General features: G+C 36.6%; 1 protein-coding gene across 3 annotated transcripts in view; it reads left to right on the plus strand.

The window, feature by feature from the left end:
- The window catches only part of NEMP2 (nuclear envelope integral membrane protein 2), a 114,472-nt gene that overhangs the window by 71,770 nt on the left and 28,748 nt on the right, over window positions 1-13,954 (plus strand). For all 3 annotated transcript variants that reach the window (XM_033111863.1, XM_033111864.1, XM_033111865.1), the window contains exon 4: window positions 7,868-8,005. The gene's annotated coding sequence lies outside the window, so the exon portion shown is untranslated. The remainder of the gene's footprint in view (window positions 1-7,867; window positions 8,006-13,954) is intronic.

Raw genomic sequence — 13,954 nt, forward strand, 5'->3', positions numbered from 1 at the left:
TTTCCGGAAACTGGTGACTTGTCCCTGAATCCCAGAACAAAGGCAATTCTGCAACTCCCTGACAGCTTTTCCTGTGCCAACTACCTCCCTGGAGCAGCCAAACCTCATCTACTCCTGGACCCTCTGCCAGGGATCAGGGTACCCCTCCCCACCCACCTCCCCGGACATACGTGTCATTGTTTATGACCCTTTGCCAATAACCCCTTGCCTAAATCACCCCCCTCCTTTTGTTGCAATTTCTCAAGATACAGTGTCCTCTTAATTGCTAAATCTTAGTAGACTTTTCTCTGGCATTGGACACTGCTGATTACTTTCTCCTTGAAAGTCCTCTTTCCCTTGGCTTATGTGACACTCTGCTCTCCTGGTTTGCTTCTCAGTTTCTGTTGTTTCTTCTGTCCTCCTCTTAAGTGAAGGTGCTCTTCATGGTTCTGCCCTTGGCCCTCTTCTCCTCTAACTCTCCCCACTCACCTTGGCAATCATAGCCCCATCCCTTGGCTTCGATTAGGACCTATTTCCTTAAGAGCCCCAAATCTTCCTCTCCCGCCCACATCTCCTTCCTGAGTGCCAACTCTCCTATGGTTGTACGCATAACATGTCTTGCACGTGCTTCAAAATTGCTTCCCTACAAAATTCATTATTTTTCTTTCTAAACTTGTATTTTTTGTTGTTGTTGTTGTTTTCCTACTCTCAGTAAATAGAATGGACATTCGCTCAAGCCAGAAACCCCGAATCACTTTTGTGGGCAATTGGTAACCAATTCCTGTGGATTCTAGCTCCATCCCCATTGCCACCGCCTTGCTTTTTGTACCCTAATTACTCTGACCTGTCTGCGTTTAAATGGTCTTGCTGCTTCCCTTCCACTATCCTTCCTCCATACTGCCACCAAAATAATTTTTAAAAAACTGTTCGGTGCAAAGCTTTAGGGATTGTGCAATCAACTTAGTGGATTGCATTAACTTTTTCTGGATGAAATAGACCAGAACGAAAATGATAAGTATGAGACTAAGTAAAGGTTCATCAAATTTTTATTATATATATATGGAGAGAGAGAGAGAGACAGAGAGCAAGAGAGAGAAAATGACAATGATTTGAAGTGACTTCTGATGGAAGTGAAAGAAGAAAGTGCCAAAGCAGGACTGCATTTGAACATCAAGAAGACAAAAATCATGTCTACAGAAGAAATACACAACTTTAACATAGACAATGAAGACATTGAAATTGTTTAAAAAAAAAATCGATTTGCTTACCTTGGTCATCAATTCAAATGGAGACTGCAGCCAAGAAATCAAGAGAAGGCTCAGACGAGAAGGGCAGGGATTGAAGAATTAGGAAAGGTCACCAAAAGGGAAGATGTGTCACTAGAGACCAAGGCTAATACCATCCACACCCTCATATTCGCAGCTACTATGTGCGGATGTGAAGTTGGATGGGAAAGCAGGCTGATAGGAAAGACATTGATTCATTTGAAATACGGAGTCAGAGGAGAGCCCTATGGATACCTTGGACCCCCCAGAAAGGTGAACAAGTGGGTCCTGGAGTAAAGTAAGCCTGAAATACCGCTGGAGGCAAAAATGACAAAACTGAAGCTATCTTACTTTGGGCACATCAGGAGAAGGCAGGATTCTTTGGAAAAGACAATAGTTCTGGGAAAATAGAAGGCAGCTGGAAAGGGGGAAAACCAAGTATGAGATGGATTGACTCCATGAAAGAAGCCATAGGTATGAGTCTACAGGAGCTGAGCAAGGCTGTTAAGGACAGGACACTGGACATCACTCATTCTTAGAGTCGCCCGGAGTTAGAGCCGACTCATTGGCACATCTCACACACACACACACACACACACACACACACACACATGCTTGCGAGTATATATTACATATATATAAAATCTGTGCATGATTGCCATGTAAAATGTATTTCTTACTATAGATGATGATCCAAGAAGTTCAAAGCCATTCCTCTAAAACACAAAACTGATCAGGTCACTTTCCTTCTTGAAATGCTTCATTGGCTCCTCATTGTCTACAGACTGAAGTCCAGATATTTAGCAAAACCTCAAACTCCCATGATGGAACCACAGCTTACTTCTTTCCATTTCCTCTCCCACTTTCAAATCGGGGAGCACTTTAGGAGTACATGGTAATATGCCAGGAGGTACTAAAAGCTACTGGAGAAATAGTCTAGGTCTCCGTATAAAACAAATTTACTCGCTGGCAAGTATGGAAAATACTCCTTTTGTATTCAAATAGCACAGATATATTGCAAAGTAGAATTTGAAATTTGCCTGTGTGGTGAACACACAATGTGATGTATAGATGATGTATTACAGAATTGTACACTTGAAACCTATGTAACTTTACTAACCATTGTCACCCCAATAAACTTTAATTAAAAAAAAAGAATTTAAAAGTTGCATGAATTTTAAAGTAAAATATTAGAATGTTTTCTGAAAGAGTCCCTGGAGATATGGGACAGGATTCTCCTCTCTGCTGTTCGGAATTGGCATTGGAGTGGCACCGCGACAAGCACCAGAAATGCTTTGCCACTGTCCTTTCACATCTACCGTGAATCCAAGCTACTCATGTCCAGAAACATGAAGGTATAGCGAGGCCACAGGGAGTTACTCTGTAATGTGGGTCACACACAGCTCACTGCTCAAGCTGACTAGCTCATAAGAAAAAGCAAACCACAGGGTCTAGAGTCTGAAAACCAAGGTTCAAATGTCGCTCTGTCACTTACGGTATCTAAGGAGTGAGGCAAGGCTCTTAACCAAACTGTGAGAGAGATCTGTCTGCCTGCTTCAGCTGGGTCACCCCATGGGTCTTCAGGAAATATGAGACTGACAGAGCTGGCTAAGCAGGTTCCACTTCCTCCCACGCGCTGTGCAAGATTCTCTCCAAAACTGACCCTCACTGAAAGAGCAAGCAGTAAGTCCTCCCTGCTAAAATCTTATATCAAGTCATTTAAGTCCTCTAAGCTCAATTTCTTCTCCAGAAGAATGGACTCATAATATGGACTCACATATATTATCTCATTTCATCATTTTGAGGATGAAATGAGATAATATATGTGAAAACACTGTGTAAACAACACCTCCTCTATTACAATAAGGTTCTTCTTTTTATAATAGTCAGTTTATAATCTGCTTTGTACCAAAGTTTTATATAAACTTGGATTCCATTAATACTTAGAACTCCTAATTTCTTTAACTGGTTTGAGGACACAGAAATTTTCTCTTTTTAATTGTATCAGGAGTAGAGTAAAAATACGCTACTCTAAAGTTCTCAGAGGGTTTTATAACTTATAAGGAGAATACATTCCCGAAACCTTGTTGAACTTAAAACAAAATTATCAAAGCTTAGAAAGTTATTAGCAGTTTACCCTTTCCAATATTTGTGAAACTGTGGATTCTACTTAAAGAAGAGAATATTTTAAACCTATGGTGTGGTTTCTGGGAAGATGACTACAGCAGCAGTGTAATTTTGAATTCAAATCTCAATATAAAAACACAGAGCAACAACGTAGCAAAATAAAAAACCCATGGACAACAGTTATACTGACACTAGGTTACAAGGCATCCACACAAACTTCAAAATACATGTGAGTTAGGGCAAACCATCAATAGCCAGAAGACCTGAATCCTATGAGCAGCTGAGCAGGAAAGGCAGAGAGAAGCAGCGAAGCTTGACAGACTTTGACAGACTTGAGAAGGGGAGATGCCCCGAATAGCAATGACTATTTACTGGAAAGCAGATGGGTAGGTTTTGCCCATCCAGTCAATGGTGAGTGCAAGAGTCTGTGACAAAAACTGAGGGTGCCTAAGCAGTCTAGGCCTGTGAACTCTCTCTAGAGACTGACCTGCCAGAGCTCTCTTCCAGGACAGAGGGTCACACTGAAGAGAAATTAAGAGATTGGTATGAAAACTGAGCTGGACAAAGAGAATACAACAACAGATAGAGAAGGCCCCGATAAAAGTCAGGGAAGGGAACAGAACCAGGAAATCTCACAAACCAAGCTGACTCCTCTTAACAGTACATGAAAACAACAGAAGAGGGAGCTTATGAAGTTAGAAAAGCTACTCAAAACCATATCGCCTACTAAAAGTTTTGGAAAACCTTTTTCACATCAAAATGAGAAACATAAAATATTGAAGCCAAATATCTTGCAAAGTTATTTCTAAGAAAAATAACGAACAGAATAATATCCTTATACCAAAAACAAAAACAAAAAACTGTTCACAGAAAGAATCAAAACTGTAATCTTCTATCTCCAAAGAAGTTAAAAAAACATTGTAAAAAATGATACAGGACATGAAATGAAAACATTAATCAAAAATTTAAAAACTCAGAAAATTTAAAACTCTGCCACCGAGGTAGTGGAATTCAGGAGACAATTGGACATTACAAAAAGAAAAGTCATTTCAAAAGTGACACTAAACTAGAAAGAATACAGAGCAAACATAACAGAACAGATTGTGCCTGAAGAGAAAAGATAAAAAGAAGGAAATTTTTAAAATAAAAAGGAAAAAGTAGAAAACATTTGAGAGAAAGTAAAAAATATTGAAGATTGACAAAGACAATTCAACTGCAAATTACCAAAATCCTTAAAGAAGAAATGCTAAACAAAGCGACAAAACAAATACTGAAAACTATAATTAAAGGGAACTGTCTTTAAATAAAACAATATGAAACTACATATTGAAAAACCACACTATATAGCTGAGAATATTGACCCAGAATAATCAACACCAAGACATATTTCTAATAAAATGAATAAACTTTAAAGAAAAAAAATATTCCATGGAATATCCTGTCAAAATCAGCAAATGACTTATAGGTAAGAAAAGTTTTTTTGGACAGCTATACTTTACGGAATAACATATTTAAGAGACACAAGGAGTAAAACGTGAACCAAGGATTTTATATCCTGACAAACTGACTTTCAATTGTAAAAGTCACAGAACAACCTTTGTCAATAGGGAAGAACTCAGAGAATATTGTTTTCATTAGCCATTCCTAAAGAAACTTGAAAAGATGAATTTTAGACAGTCAAAATGATTAAAGAGACATCAATATAAAGACTGGTGATATAAATTAAAGCATAGTTATCTGAAGAACTAATATTTAATGAGTTAAAAGAGAATGTGGTATATAAAGGCTATATTCTCAGGTGATGTCAATATAGTACAACTATAAAAAACATGGTGGGAGTGGAAAGAGCATATGAAAAATATTTTAAGCTGTTCTCTGTAATTATATTGCTGGTGGTAAAATGTATATTGTTATTCTGAGCTTGTTTGTACCATATGGAATAATGTAAATGACTAATTATGAAATATTCTAATTTTGTCATCTAATGTATCCCTGAGAACCAGAAATCTTGTTATGAAGGAAAAGAGATATAGTTGTAGTAAAAGTACAGAAAAGGCTAAATAAAAACCCCCATAGTCCTGAATTTTCATTGGAAATACCAGTATAATCATCAGGTATTTTATCTGTAATATTATATCTACATGTATACTTATCAATAGATAGGTAGATTTCCTAGCTATGCCACTGAAAAGGCCCCAAAACAATCATCAACCCAGTGGCAATAAGCTTAGTACCCAGATTGTGGTCTTGAAATTGTAAAAGAAATCAGGATTTTTGGAAACATGACTGATTGCATGTCTGTGGCAGGACATGTACAAAATGAACCTGGACATTTGATATTAAATATCAAGGAAGTTATCAGAAATTTCTAGTGTATTTCAAAAGGGCGCAGAAGCCAACCTGAAAAGAATCCTACTGGCCAAACATATGACAATTTGAGCTTAAAAAAAAAAAAGTTGCTATTGATTGAAAACTTATCAAATATGTTGAAATCATGAGTTAATGATAATATTTTTTAAAATGAAAAATTGGTTATCTTTAGGGGAGAATAAGGAACCAATTTATTATCTTGAAAACTAGTAAATAGAGGGAAAGAACCAAGCACTTATCCTGCTTTTTTTGTATGAACTGTACCGCTGGGTAACCACATAGTAGATGAGGAGCTGTGTCTCCTTATAAAAGGATTCCAACTAATAAGTGAAAAAGACATAGTGGAATTTGAATATCACCACTTGGTAACCCCCAGTTAATTAATGGATCTAGACTTCAACAGTTAGTAATACCACAAAAAGAGAAATTACATTCCTCCAAAAGAACACAACACAACCCATATTCCTGCCCAAAGGGATAAAACCCAAGGCCACTGAAGCCTCTGAATTCAGCTGCCAGTTTGCAGGAAATACTGAGGATAGAGGCACATGCCACAATGCACCGTGAGTATGAAAACAGCAAACTCCAGGTTGTGGGAAACGCTATGTAAGTCAAACAGCTTAGGTTCTTCAATAGATAAATAATAAGAAAGAGAGAGAGTGGAAGAGTGAGCCTGTAGAATGAGAGAGATTTAAAAGACATATCCAAAAAACATTTTAATGGGCAAAACACAGTGTCTGTGGAAGAGCACTGGGGTCGTCTAACTATAAAGAAACACATGGAAATGATTACTGGAAATCAGGATTGCGGGTACTTTGTGGAGAGGGAGGGAGTTTCAAATTAAGACGAGACACATGGAGAGCTTCTGGAATAGGTGGAAGATTCTGTTTCTTGATTTGGGTGTTGGCTATGAGAATGTTTGCCTTAAAATAACTCATTAGGGTATACATTTGTGTTGTATTGTTTTTCTAAATCTTTAATTTTATAATAAATATGATTAAAAGTAATACAGGAACCTATTTAACATAAAGAATAGCTATCACAACAAAGAGAATTTCAACAAGATTCTCTCATGAGTATTATTCAAGACTGATAAAATATTAAAAAGAACCTATCATATTTCCGGTGATTATTATACCTGAAAAAAAGTAGAAAGAGGGAAAACTAGAAAAGGCAATAAAGAACCTGATGAAATGGAAGGTAGGAAGAAAAACCTCTTAATCCTAAAATAAATCCAAAAAATATTAGTGGGTTTAGGTGAGCTTTTTTCTATAAAGTGGGCTTAGATTTTACATAGAGGAATAAATCTTTATAAAGCCCCAATCATGGGTAAGGTCTGGCCCTTTGAAACTCAGAGCCTAAAAATGTTGTTGATTTATTCTAACCTTGTGTTAATTATTGCTGAGAGAAATTAAGATCCTTAAATATTTAATGGATTATTTTAAACATCATTGTTAAGCAAATTATCTTTAAGTGAGGGGGAAAAAAAAGGAGTGCCACCTTCTAATGAACGTGCATTTTCAGGGACACACCTGCAGAGTGGTTAGGACGGAAGGATTCTAACCTTCAGAATGCATGCTTGAAAAGGACTTGACTTCCTCCCCCTTGCCTTCTGTTTGCTCTAGTGTGTTAATGGCTTCTCCTGCCCATCATTCCAAGTGGCAAGTGACCTACTTAACTGAACTCGCACATTAGACCATCCAGATTAGTCACTGCTCATTCTCCTCCACCCCTCCCTTTTTCCCCTGCAATTCCTATCCTCTCCTTACTTTCCACATTATAACTCATACTCCTTTGTCTGTTTCTTCTCTTTCATTATTAAAATAGAAAAATTTGCTATTTAGGAAATTGAATACTTTAGAATAAAGATGTTATGTAAATCTATTAAACAAGATCAATAGAAGAAAATACGTACTTGGTATAGAAGCAATTCCCATTCTGAATCAATGTGTAAATTTCAAAAAAGAAAACACGTTTATCAAAGTTTAGAATAAGGAATAGAACTCATTTATCAAAGTCAGCATAAAATTTCAGATTACCATTTTCAGACACCTCCGAAGGCTTTAGGAATGGTAAAAAATATCACCATAGTGATTTCCCCCCGCCTCTGTTTATTGCTATTCCAGTTTTTGTCTTCTATGAAACCACCTCCAACCTTGGAGGCTGAAAATGCCAGACACCGACTGCACCGCACTTAGCAAGGACCTGGGCTAGTCACCTGCTTATGGGATCTGCAAGGGAGTCAGTCTGCTGACAGGATGAAGGTGAGAGCTCCTAAGAATGGCTTTACTTCTCTATTCAAGGGATGGAAGGGGAGTTAGTGCCCCCTCCCTACCTTTGGTCACAGTTGTATGACACAGTATCAGCAGCTCTGGAGCCTTTTTTTCATTTAGGAGAACAGCTTAAAGACCAGCAAGCTCTGATGGTGGAGCAGAAAGCTGCAAACCGTCCACAGCTTTCATAGGATGCTTTAGCTGCTGAATCAGCCTGCTCTGGGACTTACTTCCCTGGGACATAATAAACGTCTTCATTGATTAAGACACCTTTGGTTGGAAATTCTGTTACTTGTAGTTGGAAACATCCTAATACACACTCTGATGACACAGGTCGACTTCTTGACCCTGTCGGTAAGGACATGGCCTGTAAATCACAGCAAACAAATGTAATTGGGGGGGTGGAGGGAATTACTGAAATGTATTAATAGACAATAATGATTATTTTTTTTTTATCTAGTTTTACAAACTTTGCTTAATGCAAGCAAAAATATATCTCATTTCAGGCAGATAGACTTTAGAGGCAAAATATGATTCATAACATGAGCAAAAATTAGAAGTATGTTAGTAGAATTATTATACTTCCCACTTTCCATAATCTCCATTGAAACATGACTAATCTAGAAGTTATTATTTGATTGTTGAAACAGTTCAGAACAGATAGACTTTCTTGTGTCAATTTTCTTCATAAAATAAAATATTATTTTTGTTACAAATAAAACATTATAAATTACTTCCCAACAGTTGCTTACACTTCCTTTCCACTCCTATGATCAACAATAACATCCTGGAAAATAAAGGAGTCAAAAATCTGTAAACAACTCTAAAATACACTTGGGTTTATCCAGATACAGAATACAAATAGACCGCAATATTGGAAATAGAAACTATTGAGATGAGAGAGAGAGAGAGAGAGAGAGAGAGAGAGAGAGAGAGAGAGAGAGAGAGAGAGAGAGAATACAAGCAGAAGAACAAAATATGAGACTCTGTTATATTTATCTCCATCTCACAGCCCCCACATGCCTTTTTTAAAAAATATTTGAGTTTGAGTTCTTTCTAAAAACACATGAAAGAAAATAGATTGAAGAATTTTTCTGGATAACTGTGACCAATGGGGACATTCTGAAGTACGTAATCAGGAACTGAAAGCAAGAGGAGAAAAATCCCTGTTTTAACTGAATTGAAGGGCTCCTGAATCATACAAAAATCTTTGTCATTGTCAATAAGTGACTAATAAAAGCAATTAAAGAACTTAAACAAAAAGAATATCTGCAGTTTATAGCTTTCTCTGAAAGAAAAAAGAGTTTCAAATATAATTATCTCACTATAAATTGTTTTAATAGAAATCACTTTGGTGGAGGGAAAGATTATAGAGAAAAACAAGTTAAGAAAAATGAGTCCTAAGGGTGTGTTTGCAGCAAAGAAAACTTTGGCAGAGGTTCTTTAGGAATCAAGTGAAGTGGAGTGGAATTGGATGAGGTTCAGGTAAGAGAGAAACGATGCTGGGAAAATGTATTTACAGTGTAACCCTAAGATGACTCACTGCAATTTAAACCTATTTCCTTTTTACCCTTTTCTTTGAAAATGTAACAATTAACTGGTGACTGATTTTCTGTATCCTAGTTCCTTAAATTAACTCTTAGAAAGAAAGCTGTAACTCTTTAACCTTCTTTGCTTCAGATTAACCAAGCACATCAGTCTTTTCCCGTATATACTATTTTCCAGCCATCATCGACTAATCATCAATCACTTTTGAATATTTTTTCCCACTACTAAATACTATGGTCAAAAGACTATTTGCCTCAGAATCATAAATGTAGATTCCCAAGCTATACACTGAACCTACTGAAGAAGAATGTTTGGCGATGGTACTTTATCCACACCAAAATTTGAGAACCACTATTTTAAAGAATTCCACTCTCAATTGGAATTGAAAGATTTGAATTGAATTTGACCGATTATTTTTTTAACAAGGGCTTTAGCAACTTAGGTTAGAGAACATGTTATCTATTTCTTATAAATTAAATTTGTTTGCATCCTTCCCAATATAATTTATTCTTACTGAAAAGTTATCTTTTAGTTTTGACATGAATTTTAATTAAAACTATTGAGTGAATATATGGCAAGTCAATTTCAAAGTATTTCCCGTATGAAATATGCTAAGAAAAACATGAGCCAACAAGTCAACTTCTATTTTTATTCTTTTCCTTTATGGAGAGGTCTTGAATGGCCTGTTTTTGTTTGCTTGTTTGTTTGTTTCCTTCTCTTGATATGTAATATTCTAAAAGTGGAAATTTTTTTAAGGAAGAAATGATGACATATGAGGTCTGACAATTAAGTTCATGAACTCATCCTAGAAAAAGTGCACATACCTCATTGATGAATATCACTACAGTCACCTTCGAAGTACTCCCTTTGGGAAGCTATGCACCGATGCCAGCGCCTAGTCCACCCTTCAAAGCAATTTTGGAACTTTTTTTCTGGAGTGGCCATCAGAGCTGTTGTCGTATTACCTTTGATGTCCTGAATGTCATCAAAATGTCTTCCTTTCAATATTTCCTTTAACTTCAGGTAAAGAAAGAAGTCATGGGGGGCCAGATCAGGTGAGTAGAGAGGGTGATCCAATACAGTTATTTGTTTACTGGCTAAAAACTCCTTCAAAGACAGTGCCGTATGAGCGAGCTGGTGCAATGTCTTGATGCAAGAGCCATGAATTGTTGGCAAAAAGTTCAAGTCGTCTAACTTCTTCATGCACTTGTTGGAAGCTTTTTCAGCACTTCCAAATAATAAACTTGGTTAACTGTTTGTCCAGTTGGTACAAATTCATAATGAATAATCCCTCTGACATCAAAAAATGTTAGCAACATCATTGCAACAAGTTCACAAACTTAGTTGTCAGACCTCATGTACGTATAGCTTCTGTAATCTTTATGGCATTGGCAGGTATCATTGCAGTAATCGACTAAATCTTTCATTATGAAAGAACCCAAAGTAGTAGAACTTCACCTGTTTTCTTCTAATTCATTTAATTAAATGTTCTACCTACTTAGAAACGAAGTGAAAGCTCCTAAATAATTTCTGACGTGCTAAATTTTACTTCTGATTCATAATGATTGGTTGTAACCCTATGACAATTTCAGAAAATCAATTATTTATGAAGAACAAGAACTCTAGAAATAAACATGCAGAGGCTGAAGACTGAATTGTAATCTTTTTCACACCACCTAGAAATGGTCAAATGGAAGTAAGGAACTCAGGTCACTAAAATAATATAAAGGAAGCTCTTTATTATAAATTGGTTTTATTTTCAATAAATGTATGTCATATTATAGCAATAGGAGTTACATAAAATGTACACACAATATGTTAGCTGTGACTACAAACCTGCCCAAAATGCTTACTGTCAAGTATGAAACTTGTAAAACTCAAAGTTTAGTCCTAATGCTTCTGAACCACATGGGAGTGCATATTAAGAAGGCACATTTTGGGCTCTACCTCAGAGGGACTGAGTCAGTCTCTGGAGGCTATGTCCTGGGAATCTGCCTTTACAATGCCAAACATTTACTTACCCTCACGGCTAGCATGCTGGCAAGAATGCTAACTTCTTCACTCTCTATGAGAACCAGATCCCATAGCTTCAGTGCTTCATTCTGTGTTAGAGGTGGACACGGAGTGTTTACCAGAAGTCCACAGCTAACACCTATAGGCACAGTTGGGCAGCTGCTTCAATGCAGCAATGAATTGTGTCCTTTTCAATCATCTCTTTTGGTGTAGAAATTTATGGGCTGGTATTAATATCCAGTTACATTGTCTAACATTAGCTGAACAAATTTAATGGTGAGCCCACCTACAAAGTTCTCACTTCCTTGACCCTCTGATGGGCAAACATCCCTGTTTTCTAGTGGAGAAATGGAAAGCACATCTGCATAATATGAGGCTTTCAACAAGAATCTGCAGGTGTCCTCTTTATATGGGGTTTTGTTTTGTTTGTTTGTTTTTAAATTAATGTAGTTCATGTCCTAGAAAGAGGTACACAAATGCTGGTGTAATGTAGACTGTAGCAATCAGTTTGTTAATCCCATTTGTTAATCATAAGAAGGAAGCAATGTATCATGACGACGTCAAAGGACCTACGAGTGTTTCTAAATCTGACCACACTCCTAATTCTGTCTTCCTCTTTTCCCCCTTCTTCTTGGTATATTTGTCACCACAAAGAAGCTTAGGTATGGGCTCACCTGTTAACATCTTTCACACTCTGGCCTAAGTACTCTAAAGCTCTTTATACAGCTGAAATTTATCTTTGAAATAAGACTTTACCAAAGACTAAGTATAGTGTTTCCTAAACTGTGTACGCATGGGATATTAATTAATAGATTTTATTCGGGAAAAATAATTATCAGGCTTAAATTTGGGTGGAGTATACGTACCCAGAATTCCTCAATACCAATAGCATCAGTAGAGTAAAAACTAACCAATCTGGGGGCGGCTCATTAGCTCAGTTGGTTAGAGTGCGTTGCTACTACTACCAAGGTTGCCAGTTCGATCCCCGCATGGGCCACCTTAAGCTTCGCCCTCCTTAAAAAAATAAAAACAAAAAATAGCTAGCCAATCTTGGATCTAAACACTGGGTAGGAAAAGATAAACTAATTTTATATTAGCTATCTATTGCTGAATAACAAATTACTCTTAACCTTAGCAAGTGGAAATAATATTAATACACATTTACTATCTTCCAGTTTTTGAGGAATATAGGAGCAGCTTAATTAGGTGGTTGTGGCTTAGAGTCACTCCAAAGCTGTAATCAAGGTGTCACTGCTGTAATCATCTCAAAGTTCTGTTGGGGAAGATCTGCTCGTTCACATGAGTCTTTACACAGGGCTGCCTCACAACATGGTTACTGACTTCCCCTGGTATGAGTAATCCCAGAGAGTGAGAGAGAGCACCCAAGATGGAAGCCACAGTCTTTTTATAACCTAATATTGGAAGTGACATTTCATCACTTTTGCCATATACTAGTCATTAGAAGTAAGTCCATATTTCCAGCCCACACTCAAGAGGAGGGGATTACACAAGGGCATGAATACCAGGAAATGGGATCATTGGAAGTCATCCTAAAGGTTGCCTACTTCCAATTTCTTTACTGCAGGAATTTTTTAATGTGTTTAATATGCTATTTGTCATTGCTAACAGCAAAGGGGGATAATACAGTAAGCTGTATTTCCAAATAATTTGATCTTGGGCTCCATCTGCCTTCATTCTGCCTATTTATCTATGGGCCTCATGTTCTAAGGAGTTGTTGCTCAAGGTGTAGTCTTTAGACCACCAGGGAGTTTGTTAGAAATACAGAATCTCAGGCCCTACCATACATCCACTGAATTAATGGTAATATTCCTTGTTGGAGCGTCTACTTTGTCTGATATTAATATAGCCACTCAACTTGCTTTTAATTGGTGTTTGTATGGAATATATTTTTCTATTCTTTTTAACCTATTTATGTGTATCTTTATATTTAAGACATATTTCTAGTAAATATTATATAAATAAGCTTTTGCTTATTTATCCATTACGGCAATGTTTGCCTTTTAATTTGGTTTTTGAGACCTTTTATATTTAATGTAATTATTGATATGGTTAGATTTGAATCTACCATCTTTTAAGTTGTTTTCTATTTGTAAATTTTTTCTTGTTTTCTTGCCTTCCTTTGGATTTTTATTGTTTCATTTTACCTTCACTATTGACTTATTAGTTATATCTCTTTTAAAAAGATTTTAGTGGTTGCTCTAAGGTTTATAATATACATCTTTAATTCATCACAGTCTAACTTCAAGTACTACTATGTTACTCAGGTATAGTGAAAGAACTTTATGATGGTATACTTCCATTTCTTTCCTCTCATCTTTTGTGATATTGTTGCTATTCATTTAATTATACATAAAATTC

This window comes from Rhinolophus ferrumequinum, chromosome 8, assembly GCF_004115265.2.
Source record: "Rhinolophus ferrumequinum isolate MPI-CBG mRhiFer1 chromosome 8, mRhiFer1_v1.p, whole genome shotgun sequence".
Classification (NCBI taxonomy): domain Eukaryota; kingdom Metazoa; phylum Chordata; class Mammalia; order Chiroptera; family Rhinolophidae; genus Rhinolophus; species Rhinolophus ferrumequinum.